The sequence below is a fragment of the Dendrobates tinctorius genome, unplaced genomic scaffold, assembly GCF_039654945.1.
Source record: "Dendrobates tinctorius isolate UK_male_01 unplaced genomic scaffold, ASM3965494v1 ptg000073l, whole genome shotgun sequence".
Classification (NCBI taxonomy): Eukaryota; Metazoa; Chordata; class Amphibia; order Anura; family Dendrobatidae; genus Dendrobates; species Dendrobates tinctorius.
Window position 1 is genome coordinate 31,983,553 of NW_027361741.1, and position 20,416 is coordinate 32,003,968.

The following is a 20,416-nucleotide window of genomic DNA, read 5'->3' on the forward strand; positions in this document are numbered from 1 at the left end:
CATCTTTTATCCTGCCCGAGAGACCACGCCAGAATGCCCCCACCAGTGCCGCATTATTCCATCCTAATTCAGAGGAAAGTGTGCGGAACCGGATAGCATACTGTCCAACGGTGAGGGCGTCATAGTGGAGGTAGAAAAGGGACTCAGTAAGAAAGGCTAGCTGACCTGGCTCATCAAAGACCCTCTGGAAAATATCCAAAAAGACCGGAAGGTTCAAGTCCACGGGATCATCCCTCTCCCAGAGAGGGTTTAGCCAAGACAGGGCCTCCCCCTCCAGATGGGACATAATAAAGGCCACTTTGGCCCGATCGGAGGGATACTGGTGAGGTAACAGCTCAAAGTGAAGGCTACATTGGTTTAAGAACCCCCTGCAGTGTTTGGGGTTGCCACTGAACCAGGGTGGTTTGGCGAGGCGAGGAGATAGAAAAGAAACGGGACCGGGAGCAGATGCTGTGGCGGTGGACTGGAGAGCCACCAAGCGATTGTCTACTGAGGCCATATAAGTTAAGATATGGGACTGGGTGTCACGTGCTGGCCCAGCTCCGGTTGGAGACTGGCCAGCTGAGCAGCATTTCCTGGATTGGCGGCCTGAAGAGCTGACAGACGGGAGTCCATGGATTTCATTATGGACATTATGCGCCCTTGGTTCTCCCACAAAAAGAGCAACTCCTTTTGTGCAAGGGCAGAAGTACCGGCGGAATTCATGGTCTGATTGTATTGTTAGCGTTTCGCTAGGCGAGGCAGAACTCCAGGAGTGGACCCTCTGGACCACGGCACCGAGGGGCCCCTGGGCGAGCAACCAGGTGGAGCCGACCCCTATACAGGGACCGTTAGGAGCAGGCCCAGGGGTTCGAATGCCACTGCAGCCGGTACCAAGAGGGGCGGCTCGGGATGGACAGGAGTAGAACAGAGTACCTAGTACCACGAGCACGAAGAAGGTGTAGGGCTCGGGTGGAGAGACTGGAGTAGGACAGCAGGAGACAGAGAAGGACAGGCAGGATGGAGCAAGGACACAGGACCGGAGTAGGACGACAGGGACCAGACATTGGCAGGCAGGACGAAGCAAGGCACAGGACCGGAGTAGGACGGCAGGAATCAGGCATGGGCAGGCAGGACCGGAGTAGGACGGCAGGAATCAGGCATGATCAGGCAGGGCCGGATTATGACGACAGGACTCAGGCACGGGCAGGACCGGAGTAGGGCGACAGGAATCAGGCACGGGCAGGACCCAAGTAGGGCTGTAATAGGAAGCACAGGGAGAGGTGAGAATCAGGCACAGTGCACAGGGCAAGGGCACAGGGGCCTAGTGTGCGGGAAAGAACACAACGATCAGGCACCTCCATTACAGGAGGGCGGCCTGAAATAGCCTGGAAGCGGCCTCCATTGGTCCGGCGATGCTTCCGGGTCAGGGCACTGCCGGAGCATAAGAAGAGAAGGAAGGACGTGGCCGCAGCCTACGGCGCATGCGCAAAGCATGCAAGGATGTCGCAAGGGTTGGTAACAGGACGCCACGGCTGATGGGAGAAGACAGGCTGCGGCGCGGGAGCGGGCAGGTAAGTACAGTGGGGCACGATGGGGGCCGTGACAGCTAAAATTCCTTTGGAAACAATTCACACCTTGTATGAATCCATACCTCGGAATTGAGGCTGTAATCGCCGCAAAAGGTGGACCTACACCATATTAAACTAACTTTGGTTGATGTTTCCAGGTGTTTCCATTATTTTGTCCAACCCCTGTATATATATGTGTAACTTACATCTATAGATCTTTCTATTCTATATGTATTTACTGTATGTAATCCATTTCTCCTATCCTGATGGATCCTGCAGTGATTTTACACTACACGGCTGTTGAATTGCTGGCTTTTCTTCTATCTATATAATATACAGTATATACATATATATGTGTGTGTTTCACTGAAATCTATATATATGTGTATTCTATGTGTATATATCTATTCTTTCTATTGTAACCTGTCAAGCTGTGAATTTACTGAACGCGGCACATGAATTGCTGGCTTTTATTCTATCTTTTACCAAAAGTTACCGACTTTTTCCAATTTTAAGAAAAATGCTTGCGTTACCGATGATGAGTCTGAATGCACCATATTCATGCCGAATTTATGTTTGGTGATCGTTTTCCGAACATATTCGCTCATCTCTACAGATGACCATAAACAGCCTGTATTTGTCAATAAATGCATGGAAAGATGCTGTCATGTTGTGTACTGTGGAACAAATGTATGCGACCAGAAAGATAACTCATTTCCAGCAGATGATACTCATATGAGGCAACAGGACACAGAATAAGATGGCTAAAAATCAAGAACTTGACTTAGCCTCTGAAAAAATGTTGGGATGATTTTAAAAAATTATGAATTGGATTTGAGTGGAAAAATATTAAAAGAGGCACTCTCCTACAGCTATCAGGGTGGTATGACACTCTACACCAGGTTGTTATTGCACTCTGCACCAAGCAGTTAGAGCACACAGTTAGGGCATACAGAGGCTTTACTCTGACAGAGATGGGTGCAAAGTATAAACATATGCTTTGTGGCACAGTACTCCCATAGAGACAGGTTCAGAGTAGTGATGGGAAATAACGTTGTCACAAACTGGGGGGTGTTTGGTTGCCTCCTGTTCTTCTTCAGCAGGGATTTCTGTACATCCCACTGCTGCCACCAATATGTAATGAATTACAGGGGGATCTATTTGTTTATCCTGCTTTCCAGTTCTGGTTCAAAACTTGCAGCTCTCTGTTGCCCCCCTTACCCTCAGGTCAGTCAGGGAACTGCACCTAGGATAAGTAGTTGCCAGATGGGCCTCCCGGTTGTGTACTGGCTATTGGGCATGCTGCAGTGAGGGAGATAAAATTATTCCCACTCTCGGCAGGGAAATACACTTTATAAAACCTTCATCCGTCACTGCAAGAGTCTCCCAAATACCCAAGAAGACACTACGCCGCCACCAGCTCCTGGTTCTAATTAATATCAGGTCAGGAGCCACCTGATCAGTAGCGTTGGCCTAATTTAGCATGGAGGTCATATGGATACGTGTTAGAGCAGGGAAAACTAAGCTAGTAAATTTTTATATTATTACTCCAAAAGAATAGGCAGTGTTTACAAAAGCATAAAAAGATGTTACAAAATGCGACAAATTACATTATGTACAGACAATTACAAATAAAAGGGGATTAAAGGTGAAAATAAACAGTTATTTCAGTTCATGGTAAGCCATGTGGTGTGGGGGAGGGGAGATATCCCAATGCATGGGGTCAGACTGCACAGCCTCTGGTAACTAACTCCCCGGGCGAAAGACAACCTCGGACTGAGGTTTTCTGATCATATACCATCTGCTAGTGAATTTACTTGAGTGGGCGGAGCTATGTAATGCATTCCCCTTTTCACCAGAACTGAAAACTTTACTAACACCTTATTAATTCCATATCTCGGGCTGTGAGGCTTGTAGGATGCCGGCAAGACTATCCTTTCTCCAAGCATGAAATTGGCATTCATTTAAGTCCAAACAGGGAGGGGAAGGATGTGAGGGGGGTCAAAGCCTGCAGCGTGTGTCGGCACAGAGCTTTGTGTGTGTGTGTCAGTAAAGCCATGGAACATTCTAGAAGTATACTTAGCAGAGACCTAAATGTGTGATTGGACAATAAGACATATTTCCTGACAAGCGTGATTGGATATGACATTCATATCCGAGCATGCTCAAATGTTATCTGAGCATCTTGGGTGTCCTTGTATATTATGTTCAAGTCTCTGCAGTTGCTTGATTTGCGGCTGTAATGATTTGCGTCGGTGCAATCCTCAATCATTCAATTGCATCGGCAACGGCATCCCTGACTGAACCAAATAAAACACACCCCTGTGACTAAATGAGCAGGCATGATATAACTATATACAGTGCTTTTTCCACATGATTAGACAGTCATTTTTAATGGAATTTAGATGACAAAGTCTTATCAATAAACTGTGTAGATAGTGCTTTCAGATGCCACCACTACTCCTGAAACAATGAGGTCTAACTTTGTAAGGCTATGTGCCCACGCTAGCGTTTTTAAACGCTCAGGAATCGCATCCCCTTTCCCAGAAAACGTGCGTCTTTCTCTGCACGATTCTTGTGCATTTTTTGACACTCGTTTTCTGGGAACATTGGGGGAATGCTAAAAACGCTCAGCTATGCGGAGATTAATGAGCATGCTGCGTTTTTAGCCGCTGAGCGATTCCTGAGCGGTTAAAAATGCATGCATCAATAGTGAATGTATACGCACCCAACAAGGGACACATTCGTTTCTTGAACAAGCTTATCAAAAAAATCGACAAAGTTAAAACAGGCGAACTCATCTTATTGGGCGACTTTAATATTGTCCCAGAGAGCAGCATTGATTTAGTTCGCCACAAGGTCCCAGCTTTAAAAAACTGGTTAATTCAAAATGAGCTTTATGATGCTTTCCGCTGCTTGAATACATCGTCACGTGAGTATTCCCACTTTTCAGATGTACATAAGACGGCTTCCAGGATAGATCTTCTACTTACTAACATATTCAATCTGTCCAAAATTAAGGACATTCGCTTCATGCAGAAGTCCATTTCGGATCATACCCCTGTTCTCATTGACTTCCTTGTGGGTCCTCCCCCTGACAAACCATTCCGCTGGAAGCTTAACTCAGCTTTGCTATATATACCAGAGTACAAACAAGAGATAGAAAATGCTCTCTTAAACTACTTCAAGGAAAACGTACCTGGTGAAGTAGATCAGTTCACGGTCTGGAACGCCCATAAAGCGGTTCTGAGGGGGTGTCTTATGCAAATTCTTTCTAAACATAAGAAGAGAAACAGGGAAAATATTACAAACCTACAGGCCCAAATTAATGATCTAGAGAAAAAACAAACAAACTTAAAAGTTCCTTCCCAGACCGCCCAGGCTGAGATTTTGAGACTTAGACAGAGTTTGAGATCTGAAATCTACCAGGAATATGATGCAGTCATCAAAGCATCTAGGTACAAATCGTATGCGTCTCTTAACAAGCCTACCAGGTTTATGATGAGGAAATTAAAGAGAAAGAATTAAAAGGAGAATAAATAAGATAGTATCTCCCTCGGGTGACCCCAAAACTCACCCAAGGGACATTGTCAACTCATTTGCAGAATTCTTTAAAAATCTCTATAACCTGAAAGATGACCCCCAAACACCGGTGGTTAACTCGAATTTTGTAGATTCTTTTCTACAGAGTATCGATCTACCAAGAGTCGATGAGCTAGACTTGAATTATGTCAATAGCCCCTTTACAGAGAGAGAAATTGTTGACGTTATCAAGAAACTGCAGTCCCAAAAATCACCAGGTCCGGATGGCTTCTCTGGAGACTACTATAAATCCTTTTCAAAAGTTCTGGCTCCGCAGCTGGCTTCCGTCTTTGATCTGGCGTCCTCTCGGGGTTCCTTCCCAAAGGAGATGTTAGAGGCAACAATTATCATGATTCCAAAGGAGGGGGGGGACCCCGAGAGGATACAGAACTATAGGCCAATCTCGCTCATAAATAGCGATATTAAAATCTACTCAAAGATCATTGCAAACCGATTAAAAAACATCCTTCCACGTCTGTTGGCGGATGATCAAATAGGCTTTACAGAGGGCCGCCAGGCCTCAGATGGAACTAGATGGGTGTTGAATCTGATAAATTTAGCAAACAACCTAAGAACCCAAACTGCTTTTCTGGCACTGGACGCCGAGAAGGCGTTTGATAGGCTAAACTGGCTTTACTTAAAAGCAACTCTCGCTAGATTTGGCTTTGACGAGAAGTTGCTATCAACAGTCTTCGCCTTGTACTCGGGTCCTAGTGCCAGGATTTATGCAAACAACTTCCTCTCCGACCCGTTCGACATTACCAATGGCACGAGACAGGGGTGGCCCCTGTCCCCCCTTCTATTTGTGCTTGCCATAGAGCCCCTAGCCGAAAAAATAAGAATAAACAATGATATTAAAGGCTTTGAACTGCCATCACAAAATTTTAAAATTGGATTATTCGCAGATGATCTATTCCTCACGCTACTGGATCCTGCAAACTCCATTAAAGCCCTTTCAGTTGAACTAGAAAAATTCTCTAGAGCATCTTATTTTAAGATAAACCCAAACAAATCAAAATTTATAACTCTAAACATGAAACAATCTGAAATTAACAAAATAAAGGCCCAAACCCAGTTCATTTGGGAGGAGAAAGAGATTGTCTATCTAGGGATTAGAATAGCTGGATCAATCCAAGCCACAGTTAGGGCCAATTTAGACAGCATTATAAAGACTATTACAGGCGATCTATCCTTTTTGGCTCAGCTAGAGACCTCCATCTTTGGGAAGATTCTGGCAGTCAAAACTTTTATCCTTCCCAAACTTTTATACATATTTAGGACTTTACCAGTTAGCTTTCCGCGCCAAACCATTGATAAAGCTCAAGAGCTCATCCGACTATTTATTTGGAAAAGTAAAAAAGCAAGAATATCTGCAAACTTGATGTACAAAAATAAAAAACATGGGGGCGCAGGACTGCCCAACATATACGCTTATTATCAGGCCTCGCTCATTAAACAGAGCTGGCACTGGTTTACTGAAAACATGATTCATCCAGCTTGGTATGGCTTGGAGAGAGATGCTAGTGATAGAGGTTCATTGCAAAAGCTTTTCTTTAACTTCCTTCTGCAAAAGCCCAGTGCGAACTCATCTCATCCTATATTCCGGCCGATAATCTCAGCCTGGAGGGATCTCATTAAGCCGACTAAAAATATCCAAAAAGCAGAGCAAATCTTAAAGTTGCCTCTTTCTTCATTGGCACTGATGGATGATCTCCCGATACCGGATGTTTGGGGAAATCTGGAATTAAAAGGGTGGGGGATGTTTTTAGTGGATTGGAGTTCCTGAAATTCGGTGACATCAGGGTTAAATATAAGTTACCGTCATCTGATCTAGTCTTTTACACCATGTTGAAAGACAGAATTTGGAAATTCATAAAAGGGAAGACTTTGAATTATGAAATGCTAACTTCACTGTTGTGCAACCTTAAAAATAAAAACCTCTGGAGTCTGCGTAATTTGTATAGATCTGTCATCAAAGACCTAACGAGCCACAAAAACATATACATGAAGAGATGGGAGTCCGATTTTGGTGCTGATATCCGTCTCGAGAACTGGAACGATGCTATCAAAAACACTTACAATTCCAACATATCAATGGGTCTTCATGAGAGTTATTTCAAATTGTTAAATAGGTGGTACTATACCCCGATGAGGTTATCGCATTTTAACACAGAGCTATCTTCCTTGTGCTGGAGAGATTGTGGACACCAAGGGAACCTCTACCATATTTTCTGGGGTTGTTCAAAAATCAAAAACCTCTGGCTTCAAGTCACACAGCACATTAACCTCATTGCTAAGGACTTCACAATTACACCCGAAAGAGCACTTCTTTCATTAGACATGGAACAATTTGATGATTCGGTAAGACACATTATCATACACATCCCCTTAGTGACCAAGACCATGTTAGCACAAAGGGGGAAGAAAGCAGAGGTTCCCAAGTTTTCAGACATACTTGACAAGATAGGCCAACATAGTGATTTAGAACGCAGATTTGCGATTAACAACAAACACATTCACAAATACTCAAAAAAATGGAAGACCTGGAACAACAAATTTCATATCAAATAGACTTAATAAGAGGCACTATATTTTGAAGTTTAAACCTGGGCACTTTAGTACTGGGATGCTGTATCTCCATCCAAGAATGTTACCCCATAATAAGGATTGTCGATTTTTTTTTCTTTTATGTTGTTATTCGATATATGTTATTCTATGCCTATTTGTGGGTTCTCTAGTTTTTAAATTTTTTTTCCGTACCTGTACAAGTTTGTTTATTCCCCACTCCCTTCCCTCCCTTATTACCTTCCTTTCCCTACCCTGCTTATTTCTAAAAAAAAATAAAATTATTTGAAAACAAAAACGCATGCATTGGCACAAAAAGCCAAAAATGCATGCAAATTAATTGGAAGCATCTGCGTTTCTGCAGCGTCTGATCTGGCACAAATGCTGCGTAAACACTTACAAAAACGCAACGTGGGCACACAGCCTAAGAACATTAAGTGACATGATATGGGAGAAGAGGATATATAGTGGTACTTGAAAATTTTTGAATCCTTCAGAATTTTCCATATTTCTGCATACATTTTTATGTCCCAAAATAGATAATGGCAGCCAAATTAAATGAGTTATAAATATTACACTTTGTAATTTTTTAAAATTATAAAAATAATAAAATGTCATATGCCTGTGATTGGCAAAAATATGTGGACCTTTGCTTTTAGTACCTCGTGCAGAAATACCTGCATCTAATGTTAATAGTTGATCAGTTCTGCACATTGGCTAGAGGAATTTTAGCCCATTCCTCCCTACAGAAAATCTTCTACTCTGTTATGTTGGTAAACTTTCTCCCTTGCCTCACTGTCTTCAAGTCCTTCCACTTCATTACTATAGGACTAAGCTAAAGACTTTAACCGGCCATTCCAAAACTTTAACTTTGTTCCTCTTTAACTATTCTTTTGTAGAATGACTTGTGTGCTTTAGGTCATTGTCTTGTTGCATGACCCACTTTTTCTTTAGCTCCATCTCAAGGACATATGTCCTGACATTTTAATTTGTAATTTGCTGGTTTAATTAAAAATTACTTGCTCTATCAAGGATGCCAAGCAATACTGACCTATACACAGCAAAACAAGTACAAATATGATACTATCAACCCCATTTTTTACAGACAGTTTGAGGTTTTTATGCTGCAATGAAGGGTTTTTTGTTTTCTTTCTGTAAACTTAATGCTTCTCATTTAAACCAAAAAGTTCTATTTAAGTCTAATCCCTCCACACAAAATTGCTTCAATGGCCTTCAGCTTTTTTCCAGGTGATCTTTAGCAAACTGCAGATAGTCAGTAATGTTCTGTTTGGAAATCACTGGCTTTCTCCTTGTAATCCCGATATGCTGCCCATTGTTATTCAGTGTCCTCCTGATGCTTATAAATATTAGTTGCTTAGAGGTTATCTTCAGGTCCTTAGTGACCTCACAGACATAATAATGATCTTGAATTTTCTCTATTAGTACATAATCTATCTGACTGTGGTTTTAGGGACTCAAAACCCTTTATAAATGGATTTGTCCCCTTTTTTTTCTAATTAAGTTAATCAAATCTTATTTTCAGGTTATCAGAAATCTCCTTTTATGTGCCATGATACACTTCCACAAACATCTGATTTTGATAGATTTCTGTTCTTAAAAAAAAATATGGAGCCCACTCACACCTGATTGACATCAAATTGTTTTAAAACACCAGAAGACACCTTCAAATTATCTGTTAATCCTTCTGAAAATATTCACATAATTCACTCACAGACTTTAGAACTTGTGTGAAAATGTAATGTAGTTTTAAGTCAAATTTATGCACATCTATGGCATGGCCAGATTAAAGTTGGTATTGCCCCATCCTAGCTCTGGGAATCTGAAACACTATTGCAGCCATATATAAAATGGATGACAGCTTCGCCGATAATATTCATAAAAGTTGGAAAGAAAGCCAAGTCAGTTAATCATTTAAGCTTCAAATGGAAAACCATATGTTGTCTTCATGTGCTTTTTTAGAATCCACTTATATTGAAAGCTGGCATGCAATTACTGTAAGATGGCTGTCTCCCTTTGAATATTCTTACTAATTCAGCAGTGGACATTGGTGGTGTGACACCCAATGTACACTTTTGTAGAAGATATCTCCTACCACACACTCCAAAAACACACGGTATTAATAGGTTATTTTGCTTTTTACAGAAATGATTAATTAATGCCTTTTTGTTAAAAGTTTGACTAGAGGTAGAACAGAATAGATAAATTTCACTTAGCTTTATTGCATAATCAATAGTTATGTCCACAATCAAATCTCTAACTTATGCTTCAGACTTAAAGTAAATTACCGTAGGTTTTGAATATTTATTAGAGTTGAGCGAAACGGGTCAGTCAAATTCAAAAGTCGACGACTTTCGCTAAAGTCGGGTTTCGCCGATCGAAACCCGAACATAGTGTGAGGTCGGCCATGCGGTCACCGACCAGAGCGCCAAAGTCACGTTTCCCATAATGCTTCCAGCACCTTCTCTTAGCCAATGATCGAGGACACACACTGTGGGCAATGAGATGACCTGGGCAGTGGCCACCACCATCTTAGAGAAGGACATTCAAGTGATTAGCTTGCTTTGTGTGCAGTCACAGTGGCTATAAAAGCCCTGACCGCCGGCCTCCATTTTACTTCTGCTGTTTCTCAATAGGGAGAGTGTTAGGCAGGAAAGAAAAAAAAATCTGTGCTTCTGCTTATAGCGATTTTCACTGTACAGTTAGTGTGCAGTGAAAGGGGAGGATTTTTTGTGTACAGCAGCGCTGGTGGTCATTAGGCTGCCTTATTAGGCTACCTGATAGCTGCATTGCTGTGTGCACACTGCTGTGCAGACTGCTTTTTTCAAAGCACTCCTACTTTTATTCTTTTTTTCTGCACAGTTACCGAGTGTTCATTTTTTCACACACCGTATAGAGGTGTACGCTCCTCACACACTACTGTGTACCGGCTGGTATCACGGACAAATACATGCTATCTGTGTGTGACTCCGGAAAAAAGATGGAGATTTACATTTTCCATACATACACCATATAGAGCTGTCCGCTTCTCAAACAGTATCGTATATCTGCTGTTTGGATGATGGTCAAATCTATACAGAAACAGCGTGTGTGTGTGTGTGAGACTCTGTAAATACATATACGGACATTTCTATTTTTCATACACGGTATAGAGCTGTCCGCTTCTCAAACAGTATCGTATATCTGCTGTTTGGATGATGGTCAAATCTATACAGAAACAGCGTGTGTGTGTGTGAGACTCCGTAAATACATATACGGACATTTCTATTTTTCCATACACGGTATAGAGCTGTCCGCTTCTCAAACAGTATCGTATATCTGCTGTTTGGATCACGGTCAAATCTATACAGAGACAGCGTGTGTGTGTGAGACTCTGGAAATACATATACGGACATTTCCATTTTTCCATACACTGTATAGACCTGTCCGTTTCTCAAACAGTATTGTATATCTGCTGTTTGGATTCCGGTCAAATCTATACAGAGACAGCGTGTGTGTGAGACTCCGGAAATACATATACGGACATTTCCATTTTTCCATACACCGCATAGAGCTGTCCGCGCTTCTCAAACAGTATCATATATCTGCTGTTTGGATCATGGTCAAATCTATACAGAGACAGCGTGTGTGACTCCGGAAAAAAATAGATGTAGATTTAAAATTTTACATGCATGCACCGTATAGAGCTGTCTGCTTCTCAAACAGTATCGTATATCTGCTGTTTGGATCACGGTCAAATCTATACACAGACAACGTGTGTGTGTGAGACTCCGGAAATACATATACGGACATTTCCATTTTTCCATACACCGTATAGAGCTGTCCGCTTCTCAAACAGTATCGTATATCTGCTGTTTGGATTACGGTCAAATCTATACAGAGACAGCGTGTGTGTGTGAGACTCTGGAAATACATTTACAGACATTTCCATTTTTCCATACACCGTATAGAGCTGTCCGCCTCTCAAACAGTATCGTATGTCTGCTGTTTGGATCACGGTCAAATCTATACAGAGACAGCGTGTGTGTGTGTGAGACTCTGGAAATACATTTACGGACATTTCCATTTTTCCATACACTGTATAGAGCTGTCCGCCTCTCAAACAGTATCGTATATCTGCTGTTTGGATTACAGTCCAATCCATACAGAGACAGCGTGTGTGTGTGAGTCTGGAAAAAAATAGACGGAGATTTAAAATTTTCCATACATACACCCAGGGGCGGACACAGACTGTAGTGGGCTCATGTGCAAGAAATTTTTGGGCCCCCCCACCCTTCATAGGGCAACAAAGTTATTTGGTATTTGTTGTTATCTAATATTGAGGCTATGCAGGGCTGGATATATCTGTAGGGTGCTGCTGGGCTGTATTTATTATTTGCAAGTTGCAGCCTCCAAATTATATATACAGGCCAGCACAGCTTCCAAATAACATATATAGCCCACTAGCCCAACATTGCCTCTAGTTGTTAATATATACAGCCCAGCACAGCCTCCAAATAAAATATTGTATACAGCCCAGCATAGCCTTCAGTTAATATATACAGCCCAGCACAGCATCCAAATAACATATACAGCCCAGCATAGCCTCCAGTTAATATATACAGTCTAGCAACAGCCTTCAGGTAATATATACAGCGCCCAGCACAGACTCCAGGTAATATATACAGCCCATCACAGCCTCCAGTTAATATATACAGCCCAGCACAGCCTTCAGGTAATATATACAGCCCACCACAGCCTCCAGGTGATATATACAGCCCAGCATAGCCTCTACTCCTCCACTCCAGGTAATATATACAGCCCAGCACAGCCTCCAGTTAATATATACAGCCCAGCACAGCCTTCAGGTAATATATACAGCCCACCACAGCCTCCAGGTAATATATACAGCCCAGCATAGCCTCTAAATAACATACATAGCCCAACACAGCCTCCAGGTAATATATATAAGCACCCCCGTTTCCCTGTTTCATAATGCTCTCCCCCATATGCGGTCCACTTTTGGCATAGTGCTTCTCGCCCTATGTGCCCCCCCAGTTTATGCTGCTTCTCCCCATGTGGACCCCCCAGTTTATGCTGCTTCTCCCCCTATGTGGGCCGCCCGATTCATGTTTCTTCTCCCCCCATGAGCCGCCCCATTCATGAGCAGCCAAGTATCTCCCCCAGGGCCCCCCCATTCATGAGCAGCCATGCTTCTCCCAAGGGGCCCCCCATTCATGAGCAGCCAAAGCCATGCTTCTCCCCAGGCCAGGGGCCCCCCAACTCATGAGAAGCCAGGCCATGCTACTCCCCAGGCCAGGGGCCCCCCATTCATGAGCAGCCAGGCCATGCTTCAAGTTCTCCCCAGGCCAGGGGCCCCCCCATTCATGAACAGCCAGGCCATGCTTCTCCCCAGGCCAGGGGCCCCCCATTCATGAACATCCAGGCCATGCTTCAAGTTCTCCCCAGGCCAGAGGCCCCCCATTCATGAACAGTCAGGCCATGATTCTCCCCAGGCCAGGGGCCCCCCATTCATGAGCAACCAGGCCATGCTACAAGTTCTCCCCAGGCCAGGGGCCCCCACATTCATGAGCAACCAGGCCATGCTTCCCTTCTCCCCAAGCTAGGGGCCCCATTCATGAGCAGTCAGGCAATGCTTCAGTTCTCCCCAAGGAGCCCCCCAAAAATCATGCCTGCCATGCTTCAGTTCTCCCCAGGAGCCCCCCAAAATTATGCCTGCCTCAGTCGACGTCCCTCAGTCCTGCTCAGCTCTGGTACTCTTACCTGGAGCAGGCAGGGCAGGCCAGACCAAAAGGATCCATCCACTGTCCACACATTCCTGAGCTGCAGCATTTAGTTATGGGGCACGGAACACAGTGACTTCACAGACACACACTGATGCTGGCGCTGCGGCTGCAGCCACCAGCCAGTCGGCACCACATTCACAATGAGTGACAGTCAGTCTGTCTCCTCCTCTCCTCCCCCACAGTGGCAGCACAGCACAGAACTGATGCTGATCTCACCTCAGGGCTGCCTCCTCTTCACCAGCGCTCGCACTCTCAGGACCCGCTCCCGTGTGCCTCTCACAGCGCTGCTCTCCTCATTGTGCCTCGGCTCCATGGCGCTCCACATGGTAAATTTGAATATGTAAATAATTAGCATGCCTCCCAACTTTTGAAGGAGGGAAAGAGGGACAAAGGCCGTGCCGCAAGTGTTAGGCCACGCCCTGACCACACCCATTTCACAACTAGTCACACCCATGCCCACGCCCAGTCGCACCCATTTAGCACTGCTGATCACACTGATTGCTATTAGGGGCATAGTGGCTGGCATTATGGGCACAGTGGCTGGTACTGTGGGCACACTGACTGGTACTAAGTAAAAGAAAGAAAGAAAACAGAGAGAGAAAAAAGAAAATAGAGAAAGAAAAAGAAAGAAAGAAAGAAAGAAAAAGAAAGGAGAGAGAGAGAGAAAGAAAAAACAGAGAGAAAGAACAGAGAGAAGAACAGAGAGAGAAAGAACAGACAGAACAAGGGGAAAGAAAGAACAGAGAGAGAGAAAGAAAGAGGGGAAAGAAAGAACAGAGAGCAAAAGATAGAACAGAGAGAGAGAAAGAAAGGGGAAAGAAAGAAAGAACAGAGAAAAATAAAGAGGGGAAATAAAGAAATAACAGAGAAAAAGAAAGAGAAAGAAAGAACACAGAGAGAAAGTGGGGACAGAAAAAAGAACACAGAGAGAGAAAGAAAGAACAGAGAGAGAAAGAGGGGAAAGAAAGAACAGAGAGAGAAAGAAAGAGGGGCCAGAAAAAAGAACAGCGGGAGAGTGAAAGAAAGAAAGAGGGGAATGAAAGAAATAATAGAGAGAGAAAGAAAAAGAAAGAAAGATAAAAAAAAGAAAGAACAGAGAGAAAAAGAAAGAAAGAGGGGAAAGAAAGAACAAAGCGATAGAGAGAAAGAAAGAAAGAAAGAAAGAAAGAGGGGAAGAAAGAACAGAGAAAGAAAGAAAGAGGGGAAAGAAAGAAAGAACAGAGAGAGAGAAAGAGGGGGAAGAAAGAACAGAGAGAGATAGAGAAAGAAAGAAGTAAAGAAAGAAAGAGGGGAAAAAAGAACAGAGAGAGAAAGAAAGAACAGAGAGAGAGAAAGAAAAAAAAGAAAGATTAGAGAGAGAAAGAAAGAACAGAGAGAGAAAGAAAAAGAGAGGGAAAGACAGAACAGAGAATGAGAAAGAAACAGAGAGAAAGAAAGAAAGATTCTATAAAGATACTATAGCAGCCAGGCTCCCATTGTAATGCCCACCTGAGCCTCCCGATGCAGGACATATCATGATCCGCTCACATGGCCAGCATCCCTGATTCCAAGGTGATCCTGCTGTCCGCACTGTCGGAGGAGGACATGGTGATGGATTTGAAGCATTCCTGGTTCCGTCACAATCTCCTCATAAAATTACCTCATTTCCGGTCAGCTTCTAGCACATCACTTCCGGTGGAACGTCATGTGCGAGTTTTAAAGTGCTCCTCGGGGCTCTGCCGCGTACTCCTGTGTCCGTGGGAAAAGCCCACTTTGTATGCCTTGTACACACTTGGCTTCGCTCTGTACATCCAGTACACATAAGGCTCCACTCCGTACACACACGGCTCCACATACACAGGGGGCTCCGCTCCGTACACCAAGTACAAACACGACTCCGCTCCGCACACCTCGTACACATGCAGCTCCGCTCCAAACACCTCGTACACGTGCGTCTCTGCTGCGTACACATGCGACTCTGCTCCGTACGCCCCATACATGCGCTGCTCCGCTCTGTACACCTCGTACACATGCGGCTCCACTCCGTACACCTCGTACACACGCGATACCGCTCCATACACCTCATACACACGAGCACACGTGGCTCCGCTCTGTACACCTCATACACATGGGGCTCCGCTCCTTACACCTCATACACACGTGGCTCTGCTACGTATGCCTCGTACACACACAGCTCCAATCTGTACACCTCGTACACAGACGGCTCCGATCCATTAACCTCGTACACACACGGCTTTGCTACATCCACACTGTAAAACCCTCCTGACCCCACAGAAACTTTACCTCATCCAGCCAGTACCATGACAACCAGCACAGCAGGGTCCTGCAGAGTGCAGATAGACACAGAGGCTGACATGGCCCCTGATCATGTGACCCGACTCCTCCCCTCTCACAGGTCCTGTGCGCACAGAACACACAGCCGAGCCTCACAGACATGGAGGCCCCTGATCATGTGACCCCTGACTCCTCCCCTCTCACAGGTCCTCTGCGCACAGAACACACACAGCCCAGCCATATCATTGCAGGCTGTGGTGCATCTATATGGAACTGCGAGCATGGCGTCAGTGGATGGGGGAGTGGCGTATTGGCTCAGTGCAATGTGGGGAAAAATAGCCATGAATTAGCCATGCGGTGCTGGAGGCTGGAGGGGCCCCCTCTCCCCCGGGGCCCCGTTCAATGAATGGGCTGCACGGACAGTAGGTCCTCCCCTGCATACACCGTATAGAGCTGTCCACTTCTCAAACAGTATTGTATATCTGCTGTTTGGATTACGGTCAAATATATACAGAGCCAGTGTGTGTGAGACTCCGGAAATACATATACAGACATTTCCATTTTTCCATACACCATATAGAGCAGTCCGCTTCTCAGACAGTATCGTATATCTGCTGTTCGGATCATGGTCAAATCTATACAGACAGCGTGTGTGTGTGTGAGTCCGTAAATACATATACGGACATTTCCATTTTTCCATACATACACCGTATAGAGCTGTCCACTTCTGATACAGTAACGTATATCTGCTGTTTAGATTACGGTAAAATGCATACTGAGACAGCGTCTGTGTGTGACTACGGAAAAAAATAGACGTAGATTTTCGTTTTTCCATACATACACTGTATAGAGCTGTACGCTCCTCACACACTACCATGAACCGGCTGGTATCACGGACAAATACATGCTATCTGTGTGTGACTCCGTGAAATAATAGACGGAGATTTTCATTTTTCCATACATACACCATATAGAGCTGTCCGCTTCTGATACAGTACCGTATATCTGTTTAGATTGCGGTAAAATCCATACTGAGACAGCGTGTGTGTGTGACTATGGAAAAAATAGACGTAGATTTTCATTTTTCCATACATACACCGTATAGAGCTGTCCGCTTCTGAAACAGTACCGTATATCTGCTGGTTGGATTACGGTCAAATACATACTGGGGGAGCGTCTGTGTGTGACTCCGGAAACAAATATACTGTGATTAACATTTTCCCCAAAAACGAATACATCTGTACACTTCTGATACAGTACCATATATCTGCTGGTTGGATTACTGTCAAATACATACTGGGAGAGCGTCTGTGACTAGAGTTGAGCGAAACGGGTCAAACAATTTCAAAAGTCGCCGACTTTTGGCAAAGTCGGGTTTCATGAAACGAAACCCGACCCTAGGATGAGGTCGGCCACGAGGTCGGCGACTTGCGTGCCAAAGTCGCGTTTCAAAAGTTTGTTTTGCGCTCTTTTTCAGCCAATCAGGATCCACGGACACTGTGGGCAACGTGATGACATAGGCACGGGTCACCACCATCTTTCAGAAGGGCATGCAAGTGATTGGCTTGCTTTGGTGGGCGTCACAGGGGGTATAAAAGGGCGTGCACGCCGACCGCCATCTTACTTCTGCCGATCTTAGTATAGGGAGAGGTTGCTGCTGATTCTGTAGGGAGAGCGTTAGGCAGGGAAGAAGACAAAAAAACTGCTTCTGCTGCTAGCGATTTGGCCTGCACAACACACCAGTCACTGTGTGTGCAGTGCAAGGGGAGGCTATATAGTGGTGTATCAGTGGTGTTGGTTGTTGGGCTGCCTTCTAAGGCTTCCTGACATTCCTGCATTGCTGTTTACCCACTGCTCCGCAAACTGCTTTTTTAAAAGCAATCCCAATTTTTTTTTTTTGTCCTGCTGAGAAGAAAAAAAAACTGCTTCTGCTGCTAGCAATTTGGCCTGCACAACACACCAGTCACTGTGTGTGCAGTGCAAGGGGAGGCTATATAGTGGTGTATCAGTGGTGTTGGTTGTTGGGCTGCCTTCTAAGGCTTCCTGACATTCCTGCATTGCTGTTTACCCACTGCTCCGCAAACTGCTTTTTTAAAAGCAATCCAATCTCCCTTATCCTCTAGTCACTTTTGTCACAGCTGTGCCATCGAGCCTGTCACATAGCGCTCAGATATTCATTGGGCCTCACACAATCCAAAAGTGTCCAGTGTCCAAAAGTGTGTGCAGAGATTCAAAATCTCCCTTATCCTCTAGTGACTTTGGTCACAGCTGTGCCATCGAGCCTGTCACATAGCGCTCAGATATCAGTGGGCCTCACACAATCCAAAAGTGTCCATCCAGTGTCCAAAAGTGTGTGCAGAGATTCAAAATCTCCCTTATCCTCTAGTCACTTTGGTCACAGCTGTGCCATCGAGCCTGTCACATAGCGCTCAGATATCAGTGGGCCTCACACAATCCAAAAGTGTCCAGTGTCCAAAAGTGTGTGCAGAGATTCAAAATCTCCCTTATCCTCTAGTCACTTTGGTCACAGCTGTGCCATCGAGCCTGTCACATAGCGCTCAGATATCAGTGGGCCTCACACAATCCAAAAGTGTCCATCCAGTGTCCACAAGTGTGTGCAGAGATTCAAAATCTCCCTTATCCTCTAGTCACTTTGGTCACAGCTGTGCCATCGAGCCTGTCACATAGCGCTCAGATATCAGTGGGCCTCACACAATCCAAAAGTGTCCAGTGTCCAAAAGTGTGTGCAGAGATTAAAAATCTCCCTTATCCTCTAGTCACTTTGGTCACAGCTGTGCCATCGAGCCTGTCACATAGCGCTCAGATATCAGTGGGCCTCACACAATCCAAAAGTGTCCATCCAGTGTCCAAAAGTGTGTGCAGAGATTCAAAATCTCCCTTATCCTCTAGTCACTTTTGTCACAGCTGTGCCATCGAGCCTGTCACATAGCGCTCAGATATTCATTGGGCCTCACACAATCCAAAAGTGTCCAGTGTCCAAAAGTGTGTGCAGAGATTCAAAATCTCCCTTATCCTCTAGTGACTTTGGTCACAGCTGTGCCATCGAGCCTGTCACATAGCGCTCAGATATCAGTGGGCCTCACACAATCCAAAAGTGTCCATCCAGTGTCCAAAAGTGTGTGCAGAGATTCAAAATCTCCCTTATCCTCTAGTCACTTTGGTCACAGCTGTGCCATCGAGCCTGTCACATAGCGCTCAGATATCAGTGGGCCTCACACAATCCAAAAGTGTCCATCCAGTGTCCAAAAGTGTGTGCAGAGATTCAAAATCTCCCTTATCCTCTAGTCACTTTTGTCACAGCTGTGCCATCGAGCCTGTCACATAGCGCTCAGATATTCATTGGGCCTCACACAATCCAAAAGTGTCCAGTGTCCAAAAGTGTGTGCAGAGATTCAAAAGCTCCCTTATCCTCTAGTCACTTTGGTCACAGCTGTGCCATCGAGCCTGTCACATAGCGCTCAGATATCAGTGGGCCTCACACAATCCAAAAGTGTCCATCCAGTGTCCAAAAGTGTGTGCAGAGATTCAAAATCTCCCTTATCCTCTAGTCACTTTGGTCACAGCTGTGCTATCGAGCCTGTCACATAGCGCTCAGATATCAGTGGGCCTCACACAATCCAAAAGTGTCCATCCAGTGTCCAAAAGTGTGTGCAGAGATTCAAAATCTCCCTTATCCTCTAGTCACTTTGGTCACAGCTGTGCCATCGAGCCTGTCACATAGCGCTCAGATATCAGTGGGCCTCACACAATCCAAAAGTGTCCATCCAGTGTCCAAAAGTGTGTGCAGAGATTCAAAATCTCCCTTATCCTCTAGTCACTTTTGTCACAGCTGTGCCATCGAGCCTGTCACATAGCGCTCAGATATTCATTGGGCCTCACACAATCCAAAAGTGTCCAGTGTCCAAAAGTGTGTGCAGAGATTCAAAATCTCCCTTATCCTCTAGTGACTTTGGTCACAGCTGTGCCATCGAGCCTGTCACATAGAGCTCAGATATCAGTGGGCCTCACACAATCCAAAAGTGTCCATCCAGTGTCCAAAAGTGTGTGCAGAGATTCTAAATCTCCCTTATCCTCTAGTCACTTTGGTCACAGCTGTGCTATCGAGCCTGTCACATAGCGCTCAGATATCAGTGGGCCTCACACAATCCAAAAGTGTCCATCCAGTGTCCAAAAGTGTGTGCAGAGATTCAAAATCTCCCTTATCCTCTAGTCACTTTGGTCACAGCTGTGCCATCGAGCCTGTCACATAGCGCTCAGATATCAGTGGGCCTCACACAATCCAAAAGTGTCCATCCAGTGTCCAAAAGTGTTTGCAGATATTCAAAATCTCCCTTATCCTCTAGTCACTTTTGTCACAGCTGTGCCATCGAGCCTGTCACATAGCGCTCAGATATTCATTGGGCCTCACACAATCCAAAAGTGTCCAGTGTCCAAAAGTGTGTGCAGAGATTCAAAATCTCCCTTATCCTCTAGTCACTTTGGTCACAACTGTGCCATCGAGCCTGTCACATAGCGCTCAGATATCAGTGGGCCTCACACAATCCAAAAGTGTCCATCCAGTGTCCAAAAGTGTGTGCAGAGATTCAAAATCTCCCTTATCCTCTAGTCACTTTGGTCACA

The 20,416-nt window shown here is 44.7% G+C and overlaps 1 long non-coding RNA gene across 2 annotated transcripts in view; it reads right to left on the reverse strand.

Annotated features, from left to right (window-relative positions):
- Positions 1–15,909, reverse strand: part of LOC141096318 (uncharacterized) — a 79,550-nt gene extending 63,641 nt beyond the window's left edge. For both annotated transcript variants that reach the window (XR_012233654.1, XR_012233653.1), the window contains exons 1-2: positions 15,785–15,909; positions 4,750–4,824 (exon numbers count right to left, since the gene is read on the reverse strand). This is a non-coding gene — a long non-coding RNA (uncharacterized lncRNA). The remainder of the gene's footprint in view (positions 1–4,749; positions 4,825–15,784) is intronic.
- Positions 15,910–20,416: the final 4,507 nt, after the last annotated feature.